The sequence below is a fragment of the Henckelia pumila genome, chromosome 4, assembly GCF_033568475.1.
Source record: "Henckelia pumila isolate YLH828 chromosome 4, ASM3356847v2, whole genome shotgun sequence".
Lineage (NCBI taxonomy): Eukaryota > Viridiplantae > Streptophyta > Magnoliopsida > Lamiales > Gesneriaceae > Henckelia > Henckelia pumila.
In genome coordinates this window covers 19,975,879-19,987,669 of record NC_133123.1, presented here as the reverse complement: position 1 = coordinate 19,987,669, position 11,791 = coordinate 19,975,879, and the positions used below count along the sequence as shown (strand labels likewise).

General features: G+C 34.1%; 1 long non-coding RNA gene across 5 annotated transcripts; it reads left to right on the top strand.

The window, feature by feature from the left end:
- The first annotated feature begins 685 nt into the window (after nt 1–685).
- LOC140863475 (uncharacterized) lies at nt 686–4,100 on the top strand. Of its 5 annotated transcripts, none has more exons than XR_012143943.1 (8): nt 686–973; nt 1,118–1,153; nt 1,868–1,943; nt 2,022–2,072; nt 2,475–2,648; nt 3,397–3,450; nt 3,698–3,723; nt 3,854–4,100. It is a non-coding gene; the product is annotated as an uncharacterized lncRNA (long non-coding RNA). The 5 variants fall into 5 exon arrangements; XR_012143942.1 differs by having other exon boundaries at nt 1,072–1,153; XR_012143941.1 differs by having other exon boundaries at nt 1,118–1,943.
- Nucleotides 4,101–11,791: the final 7,691 nt, after the last annotated feature.

The window sequence follows — 11,791 nt, the reverse complement described above, 5'->3', positions numbered from 1 at the left end:
AAAAAAACCAACGAAAGAAAGTAGAAAAAAAAAACATTTCACTTCAAATCATCAGCAGATATTGAATTATTTACTGAATTCAACCACTCAATCATCCTATTAAATTCAAATAAAAACATTGAGAATTAAAGTGCTCCGACCTTTTTTCAATATCAACCAATTAATTAAGCATGCAGGTTACAAAGGGTTTAAAATTATAAACATATAATTATATTCGATTCTTTGACGAATTCAAACACTCATTATTTTACTATATTTATTCCGCCAAATCCAAAAAATAAAAGTGAATTCAATTTTAATTCTTCAACAAAATTATTTTATAAAACCACTCTCCAAAATTATAAAAAATTCAAATACTGTTAACTATATTAAAAAAAAGTACAAAAGAAAAGGCACACTACTAGAAAATTTGGATATAGTGACATTTTTGGGATGACATTTTTTATATAGTGTTGGCAAAACTACTTTTTAATGACACTTGTGAAAAAAAATAAATTTGATAAAATATAAATCATAATAAGTTATCTATAGTGACATTTTTATCATAATGTCATTAAATATCAACTTTTTATTATATCAATCCCTCTTTTATTTTCACAATTCCCTCCATCTTTTCCCACTAAAAACCATGTACACATTCAAACTCAAATAATATCAATTTCAATCTTTATTAATTCTTATTCTTTAACATCAATTATTAATTAAAACTTAGAAATGGGGAAAAAACCTGAACCCTAAGCCCCTTTCCCGTGGCCTCTCAATCCTAGCCATCTCCTACCTTTGGTTTTCGCCGCTCCGCCGCACGTAAACCACCGGAGAGGGTCCGACCACCTCTGTTCCAGCAACCCAAGCCTTAAAGCTTTTGATTATTTCCTAAATCGCAAGCAAGAAGCTTGAAATTAGACCCTGTTTCGCGACCGAAGCTGCGCGTCTTTGTCCTCACGAGTTCGTCCACTTTGTTAGCTGTTTTTTAGTATGTATATCCTTTTATCCTTGTTTCTCTTACGCGCACAGATTAAGATGGGTTTTATGTTGTGGATTCTTCATATTTTTGGATTTTAACATTTTCAGTCCATTTCTTGGAATTAATAAATCTTGATTGATTTCGAAAAACAAGGTCTCGTTTCTGATCCACGCGGCGTATGGAAGCAAGGTAACCCCCTTCTTGAACTTGTACTCGTCATGGAAGGACTTATCTGCTTCGATTGCATATATATCAAAATTCTTGATCTGCTTAGGATATTGCTTCTTAAACCAGCTGACAATGCTAGAACCGTAGCTTCTAGCTCCAACATCTATATACTTACCTTCGCTTAAAACTAATGTCCACCATCGAAGACAAGTACTTAATATTCTGCAAATTCTCCTTTAGTGTAATCCTAAAAAATATACTGACATCTTATTTATATGATCTCCGTGATACTGTATGATACCAACTAATTTTAAGATAAAATAGTTCTTTTTTCTTAATCTAGCGAGTGTTCATTGTTTATCGTTTTTTCTTAATCTAGAAAGTGATCAATACATTGAGGCAAAGGATAGAAATGAATGCTCCTTATAATTAAGGAGGATTTGAGTACGTTTAAGCTTTGCCATATTGATGAAATTTGATTAGTGCACGTATAAATAAATTGGTATTAGATGTTTTTCAGGAACTGGGATTGTTCTTGTTGCTACATTAACCAAGTAATCTTTGCATGTTTTGTGAACATAAAATAAATTTCGTATAGACTTTTGGAAAAAAATATTTATCCAGAAGGGAACAATAAAAGCAAGCCATAGTAATTGATATACATGATTCTATTGAATATATACATATTTCTGTATTTCTGCCTTTTTGCGAGCTGTTTCCTGCGCGCACTTTTAGTCCATGTGCGTGAATGGAATCCAGTGGACGGACGATTGCTTGAACTCAAAAGTCCTTGAGAATCAGAAGCCCAGAGGTTGGTTCTAATATACATATGACACTGTTTGACCAAGAACGTCTCTTTTATTGTGCTTTAACTTCAACTTTGTTTTAGGTTAAATCAAAAGATTTGTTTGAGGATGACATAGACGACCTTGAAAAACAGGTAGTCCGTCCTTTTCTCTTCTGAAAAAAAATGTTATGAATCTAAAATATTATTTTCGGCTAATACTCTTCTTATATAGTATGACTAGTATCTGGTATTGATCATTGGTGACTTGAAAAACTTAATTTGTATCTTTGACACAACTACACGTGTCTTTGTGCTATTTTCCAAAATGGGAATCGAGACCCTGATGTGATAAAATTGCCGAAAAATATTCGCCTTCATTTATTTGGTTCTAAAAGAAGTTTGAGTCCTTTGCTTAAAAAGGATCCAAGTAATGGTAATGATGGCCAACGTTGTTGTATTTTAGATTAATATCGCACTGATTTTGGACATATTTCATTGCATTTAAAACTTTTTAAGAACTTTGAAGCACTATGTTCTGATTCTATGCGAAAAAAGATTGTGAAAATACAGGAGGCATTTTGATGTCAATCCGAAGGTTGGAGGCTATTTGCTGATCTTTTAGAAAATGCTGCCTTTGGATTGAAAATATTGACCCCGACTTTTTCGCATCTGTTTGTACCAATTGGTGTGTCTGCGGGAGCTGGTAGGTCCGCTGCAGCATTAATCCAGGTGAGTTTGAAAATTTGAAATTGCACAAAGATAACATCTATAGTCAGCGAGGTATTAAGTCACGTCATAATCAATTTGTTAACAATCAATCTATGATTTATTATCTTCCAAGCCCCGGCAACTGATTTAGCTTGTTATTGTTTAGCTGGCTAAGCAGCCAGGACTCTATCCTAATGATCTTAGGTCTTACCTGCATAAAAAAATGTTTTCTGAAACCTTGTCACGGTGTGCAATTATTATGTTTGAAATATTATGTTTGAAACAGTGCAATGTTTAATTCACTTATGCCATTTTTTATTATGTTTGAAACAGTGCAATGTTTAATTAACTTGTGCCATTTTTAGTTCAATGCACTTGTTGATGAAAGCTGCGTGTATCTGTTGTGTTTTGTTACATCAATGAAACAATTGAGAAGCAAGCTGGCTAATTTTTTATTTTTCAAGGGAAGTATGAACTTATCAAAATAACATTCACCCATTATCATAAGTTTCTATATTTGTCTACTTGACGAACATAACTAAGAGAAAAAAAAAATAGTAGCTTTGAGACCATCTTATTAATGGGTGGGGAAACGTTTTCTTGATTCTCATATATTATTATGCATCTCCTGCAGTATTTTAGAGTTGCGGGCTAACATATCATTTCGATATCTTCTAATGTAAATAAATTTGGAATTGTCTTCATGTTGGACTATGCATGTGCTCGGTGTCTTTCATGGATAATTTGAGATCTCTTTCACCTATCACAGACAATCACAAGTTGTTTCTATGCTGGCTTTGCTGCTCAGAGGAACTTTGCAGAGGTAATGCCTACCATCAGAATTTGTAACTTGTTTTCTGGCTGAGAATTCTCATATATACAGTAGAAGAGTATATTCATTTTTAAAAAATGATTACTGCATTTACCCTGGTCTGGTTGAAGTTCTCTTCAACATTTACATCTCGAATGATTCTCTTTTTAAGCACCGATCTCAATTTAAGCACTTCCAATATGTTTTTTTTAGGTTCTTATTATATCATTTAATTTTAAACGTATAATTTTATTTGCAGTTGATGGTTGGTACAAATTTTATTAGGTAAGCTTATTCAAACGACGGTTTAATTCTCATTTGATATTGTATTCAATCATTTCAATTATCAATTGTTCACTTTACATTTTTATTGTTTTTATCTTACTTGTGCAAATATGTATTATTGTATTTGCAGGTATCAAAGAACGAACATTGGATTTTTATGAGGATGTGGAGGTTGAAGGTGCTATATGAATCAGTTTGCTGAATTTTTGCTATATTTTATTTTGTTATTAGCACAAAAACTAAATTTTGTGGTGTAATTTTTTGGTTCATAGCTACTTAGAAGTAAAAAGTTTGTAAGTTGAGAGACAAATAACAAATGTGACAATCATGTATAGCATTTTGATTTCAATGAAAATTTTATTTATGTTTTAAATTAATTTTATATTTACGAGAATAATGGTATCAAAATAGTTAATTGTTGACATTTTTTGATGTCTTGATAGGGCATCAAAATTTTATTAATGTGATTGTAAAACTGATAAAAAGAAATTTGAAATGTCTTTATAAATAGCAAATAGTTACATTTTTCAATGTCATAAAAATGAGTATAAAAGACATTTATAAATGTCACGATAGTCTAGTTGACATGACATTTTAAATTGACTTTATAAATTACTTTTACTGACAATTTTTATTGTTGTTATAAATAAACGTATAAGACATACATCAGTGTCATTAAAAATAACATTTTTTGACATTTTATGTTGTCTTGAAATCCGTAATTTATGACACTTTTAAAGTCCCTAATAATATTTTATCCTGACATTGCAAAATGTCACAAAGGCTAAGACGACATTAAAATAGAGGACATTTATTGTAAATGTAATCAAAACTTTAATGTCACTAAATGTTCCATATAAGGGCATTTATACGTGTCATTAGAAGCCATTATTCTAGTAGTGGCAGTTATCGAATGTAAAACAAACACGAAATAGATACTTATAAAAAAATTAGTATAGCATGATCCATCATGCTATATGAGTTATCTTTCCAGCATTAGTTTCCTCTGATTATACCAATGAGGAACTATCGATCATTGTGTTTTTTTTACCTTTCAAATTTCTGTACGTACCAAGTATGAAATATATCCTATATCACATCATCATGTTAGAACCATATCATGATATATGTATTTCGCTTCGATTTTTATTCTTTATTTTTATCTATGATTTACTTGGGTCTTAATTCATCTATTACCGTGAAATGATATATATTGATTTCTTTTAAGGTGTCCAACACTATATGCCCACTTTATGCCCATCATGTACAAGTCAACTCATCTATTGTACATGGTGGGCATGAAGTGGACACATAGTGTTGGGCACCATAAAAAAACTATATATATATATATATATATAGAGTTTTGCTATGCTGCCCACTTTCCGTGCCCACCTTCATGCCCACCTATGAGGTGGCACTCATCCATTGGATGAACCATTTGTATATGATTCATCTCATCCATGGGATGATTGCCACCTCATAGATGGGCATGGAGGTGGGCATGGGATGTGAGCAGCATAGCAAAACTCTATATATATATATATATATATATATATATATATATATAACACAATGATGTCTCACTCTCATTCTCATTCCAATAAAAATAGTGTAGAACGACGAAAAGTAAGTACAATTTGTGAACGTGAAAGAAGACATTCCATGAAACAAGAACAACGGCAAAATACCTTGCACGACGTTGATCAACTTATGAAAGAAGACGAAATCGGTCAGTCATACAAACAAATTCAAACTCATGATCATTGTCTATAGTAGGTGAAACCATCATATTTTAAATATGCTATATCTATTGTCGGTAATTGGGGGATTGAGAGCTGCGTACAAATGATTTTTTCTAATCATTTATACCATAATAGAAAATCTTATGTTGGAATTATATTTAAATTGTGTGAATTGTTTGTCGCCAGCACAATATAGTGATTATTTGCATAATATATCAATATCATTTTATTGAATCTAACTTTCGGTTCCCCATTGAGTAATTAAAAACATGTATCTGATCTTTCTCTTATGTCTTCACGAATGCTTGGGATACACTCTCCTTGGTTGATACTTGATATATTTCTTATGCCTTCACGAATGTTTGAGATGCAATCTCCTTGGTTGATGTAAGGACGTTGTTGAAGTTTAGTGCTTCATTTCCTTCAACATGTGTATAAGTGATACTTGGAGTTGGTATTTTCCTTCTACGTACAATTTGTTTATGTGGTTTATGATCCCTATCTATGATTTCTATTACACTTTAATTTTTTTAAAATGTATGATGATATCCTTGATTTTATTTGTGACTTGATGGTATTTTGATGATTTTTGTTAGTTATCAAGTGCTAAAGTTTTTTGGGAGATGTCTAACGAAATTGACTTGCTGGATTTTAACTTTTGTGACATTTTGGATAACGATTTGTCTCATTGGCCCGAGTTCTAAAAAGGAGAAATACTTTTTTTTTCTCCACTAACTTATTCATGTTTTGATTTTAGTCCATTAAATTTCGAAGTTTGGTTTTGGTACACTAACTTTTAATTTTCAGTGATTTTGGTCCAAATGCATATGTGTCAGCTAGACATTGGCTCACATCAGCATGTTCCGGCAAATGTCTAGCTGAAACGTATGCATTTGGACCAAAATCACTGAAAATTAAAAGTTAGTATATCAAAACCAAACTTCGAAAAGTTAATGGACCAAAACGAAAACATAGACAAGTTAGTGAACCAAAAAAAGTATTTTCCCTTTTAAAAACATGATTGTTCTACTGTTATCTCAGTACTACTGACATACTGCATGAGAGTGGAACTACAAATCATCTTTTTCATTTTCAAATTATTTCCTTCTCCGACGGGGGATGCATCAATGTATCATTACTACACCTGAATTCTGAAGCTTTTATTATTTTTCTACGCACTTATTTGCATCATTCTACAAATTACAAAGGAATCTTTGTGCATTTTCATTATTAAAGATATTTAATCTTTATTTTTTTAATTGCTTAGTCTTATAAATGATTTTTCTACTACTATACCATGACACCAAATTATTTATAAGGTAGAAACATCCTCCTATGGTGCTTTTTCTGTCATCCAAGTCCCCAACCCAATCGGCATCACTAAACCCAACAAAATTGGTGTTAGTTTCATTGGTGTTCCACAATCCTAAGTGTAAGATATCATCCACATATTTCAAAATTTGCTTCATGGTGTTTTAAATGTGTAACATTAATATTAGACTGTTATCTTGCACATAAACACACACTGAACATTATATCAGGATGACTAACACTCAAATACAAAAAGCTACCAATAATGCTTCGGTACAAGGTGTCATCAACATCGTCTACAACATCCTATTTCATAGTAGAACCACACTTAAAGTACACACGATTTGAAATATGGCAAGAAATATTCAAGGCCTCAGTCCAAAATCGTTTCAAAATATTCTTTGAGCTCAGCATCACCCTAGCCATCTCTAGCAAAGTTCGATTCTTCCTCTCGGCCACTCCATTATGTTTAGGAGTCTTTGGGGGTGGAGAAATCATATGAAATATCTTTCTTATCCAAAAAGTTGAAAACAAAAGAGTTCTCGAATTCCTTACCATGTTCCGTCCTGATTCTGCTACCTTCAAGTTATATATGTTAGTAATCCTTGCGAGTAAATTTTTAAAAGTGTCAAAAGTGTCTGAATTCACTCTAATAAAACTTACTCATATGAAACATGAGAAGTCATCAACACACACAAAATAATACTTCTTACCTCCATAGTTTTCCACTTCTATAGGACCCATTAAATCCATATGAAAAATTTCAAGACAACGTGTTGTACCAAAGTGTTGTAAGATGGGATACAACCGAGTTTTATTAACTTTTTGATGCGCTCCAAAAACATATGGTACCCAAAGTTCAGATTTGGCATACCTTGTATATCATCATACTTACACATATTCTTCAATGTCTTGAAGTTTGCATGTCCCAACTTTTGATGCATATATCAAGATCATTCGCTTTCGTGTATTTGCAAGCAAGCTCTTCTCAAAGTTGATATAAATTATCCGCTGATCTTGTAACTGACACAACACACATGTTGGCATGATCAAAAACTTCACAAGTATTTTTATTAAACTTGATATGTAATGAAGCTTATCAAGTTTGAGTTTAGTCTCTCGACGTGTTGCACATTATAAATCTTGGGGAGTCCTCCCACATTCATTGTTTCCTGCCAACAATCCTTTTTTTTGCACCACCTCCAAAGGTCACTCTTTCACTCTTTTGATCAACAAAGTTCGTGAGATGTTCTTTTGAACATGTCATGTGGTGTGAGCTTCTATTATCAAAGTACCAATGACCTGAAATGTTAGTTTTCAAATATGTATAAACAATATGACAATGATTTTTAACTTTTGGTACCCAAATTTTCCTCACTATTGGTATTTTGTTAGAGGTGTTGCGGTAGGTATTGTGCAACAATATGGGCAACATCTGCTTGGATTCCCATTCCATGTAATATTTTTTATGTTTGAAATAATAGTGTTTGATATGTCCATATTTGAAACAATAATGACAAACAAAATGACGTTTTATTTGCTTTGGCTTTTGAGTATAAACATGCTCTTGTGATGGAGATTTTTTGATTGCGGAGCGACATTTGGTGTTCTAGAAGTATTGATTTCTTTCACAAGCACATTTGGTTTTGATGATTCTTCGAATTTAAACATATTGTTTCCAAACCCTAGACTAGTCTTATCATCTTTATCTATCATAAGTATAGAATCAAGCTTGGATGTATTAAATTAAACTTAGCAAGTGTTATTGTTGCTATTTCAAGCTCCCCTTTAACCCTGCACAATTCAAAATATTTATTTCATAGAATCACTTTAATATTGGATACATCACATTTCAAATTAGATTTTTTTTAGAGAGAGTTGTGTTCAACTTGTTTCGTTGATCCAATCAGCATACGACTCCTCATAAATTTTTTATACACTCTCTAGATTTATATCATCATTTTCAGCTTCCCGATCTCTAAAATTACCAAGAGTGGATACATTCAAGCAAACTTATTTTTTGCTGGTGTTGCGGCTTGGTGTTGAAACACCGGAGGAAACATCCGGTGGGTTGACTTGAAAACACCTCTTTTATTTCAACAATACAATCAGGGAGGTATGATCTTCTTCTTCATTTGGTTCTTGATCTCCATCAGAGTTATCATCAATCAAGAAAAAGGTCACACCTTTGAGGAGTTTATTTGCAGACTCATTTGCATAGTGTTCATATCCATTCATTCCCTGCATTGCACAAAATCATAATTCTTGATGTTAAATTGATTCTTACCTAAATTCCTTGGTCAAGACGATCCTCGAGCAGGTGACACTCTTAACAGATTTTCAGGAGCAGGTAAACTAGGGTGCTTAGATTTTTTTGTCCAATTTTATTTTTTGTCTCTTATCTTCTCACATAATAGGAAATTGTATCTTCACACGAGTCTGACTCGTTGACTTCCAATGGCTGGAGTTCGATGTTAGATATAGGCACATCTATGATAGATTTCTGTAAAACAAAAAAAACAGCTGGAATCTCACTTAGTAAATTCAAGAGTTGAATTTAATGCCACTTGAAAGGATTTGGCGTCGTGGCGGGAATAAAGATGTGTGTAATTTTGAGTAGGTGTTGTCTTTGGTATTGTAGCGACCCATTCCGAAATCTCCTACTAAATAAATCTTACGCATGTAATTAAAACTTAAACAATGATAATCAGAGAAATTTCAAAAAACTTATACCATCTTAACAACCCGGTAGAATACAACAGGTAAATCACTAGAACCTAATCAATACAACCCAATCGAATAGATACTGAAACAAAGTCTAAAATTGAAAACATTTGGTAATATCTTGATACAAAGCCCTTATCACTAATCAATCACTGAACTCGATCCTGATCCACCTGCAAATATGTCCCATCGAATGAGATGTCCGAGATAAAAACATGGACATTAGCGCTAACGCCCAGGACACAAAGTACGAGTACACAAGTCAATAATGCATGCAACATGAAATAATGAATGCTCTGATACACTGGGATCAAGATCTGAAACATCATGCTCAGAACACATACGGCTTCATTATGCGCACGCTGCTCCAAAGATACAGTGGATGCCACACATATTGAAAACTGATCTTGGACTATCACCATCCTGGATAAAACCGCACGCGCTGCTCCTTCGAAACAGTGGGTGTCACACGGTACCCGATCGTACAAAAAAAAACCTAGGGATGAGCGGCCCTAGAAACAACTGGATATCTTTTGAAAGAATATACAGGCTCAACGTAATATGCTAATGCTCATATAAACCATGGACAGTAATATCATGCATCTCATGCAGATAGTAATGCAACACATAATAATGCAACATATAAACATGCATACTCGCTGGCTATCTCAGTCAGTACTTACGTACCTCAATACTAGCCTGAAAAAACAACTGTCTACAATCCAATCCTACAAGTCAAGACAACACCATATCACCAATACTTATCTAAAAGTCTTAACTAAACTAATTGCTACTCTCAATAACTACTAAGAGTTCGGACTTATACATGCGTCCGTCGTCAGCCCGCTGATTTCGAAGATCCTGAACCAAGTATGAATCAGCTACAAGCCCCATAGCACTTCGCTAACGCCCAACCCTCGAAAAGACGACCAAAACACTAAGAATCAGACACTGTCTCCAAACCCACATCTAAAGCATTCACTAAATATGATAAATCTTGCCTCTATTTATAGACAAAAATCTGACCTTCCGATCGTCAGTTTGGACATTCCGAACGCTCTTTGGAGCTTCCGATCATCCTTTCGATCCCCCATTGTCGAACGTGTGTCCCGGATTAGAAAACTCACTACTGTCAACACTCTTCAGAACTTCCGAACTGTCACCCGTCCAATCACCCATCAAAATTTATACCATGTCTGACTGTAGTACTTTGGAACTTAAGACCGTGGGTTCAGAGCTTCCGAACTCACCCTCTGTTTTCAAACTACATCACTTCTTCCGATCACTTCGGAACCACCGATCATCCTAGCTCTCAAGTTCGAACCTTCCGAACCACTCTGGTCCTTGAAACCTTATGGACCATCTCCGAACATTCTGAATTCGATTTCCTACTCAAATACACCCAAATTAAGATTCTCTGATCATGTTTTAACCATCTCAACATGTTAAGACACTTAAATACTTAAATCAAAGATCGGGTCACTAAAAGTATTGTCAACACCTAAGACAACATGAAGTAGAAATTTAAAACGTGAATTAAACTAAAATTAAGAATGACAATGGGTTGGGTCTAAACCCAACCCCGCATTGAACCCGACCCGACGGGTCAGGTCTAGATCCGGCCAAGCGGGGTCCACATGCGGGTCCAGGGCCGGTCCCGGGTGTAGAAACTAATGAGATAATAATATTTTCATATATCCCAAGAATAATTACATAAGATGTTTATATAAAACAATAAAGATTAAAAAAAAGATAAATATTACAAATAATAAAAGATTACAAGATAATAGGAAACATAATATACAATAAATATACAACATATTCCAATAGTCCTCCTCAAGATGGTGAACTCATAGAGACACCAATCTTGAAACATAGTAGACGCAGACGAGAACCAAAGAACGGCTTTGTTAAGGCATCAGCCAACTGGTCAGAGGACGAGACATGAGAAACACGAACTTTGTGGCTCTAAACCAGCTCACGTACAAAATAATAATCCAAAGCAATGTGCTTCATGCGAGAATGAAACACGGGATTTGCACATAAATAGGTAGCATCGATGTTGTCACAATAGATAGGAACCTGAGAGGATGCATGAACAACACCAAGTTCAGCAAGAAGGGATCCAACCCATTGCACCTCCGTAGCAGCAGAGGCGACAACACGATACTCAGCTTCCGTAGACGATCGAGCAACAGAAACCTGCTTTTTAGATCTCCAGGAAATAGGATTGGGACCGAGAAACACAATATAAGCACCAGTGGACGTGCGATCATCCACAACACTAGCCC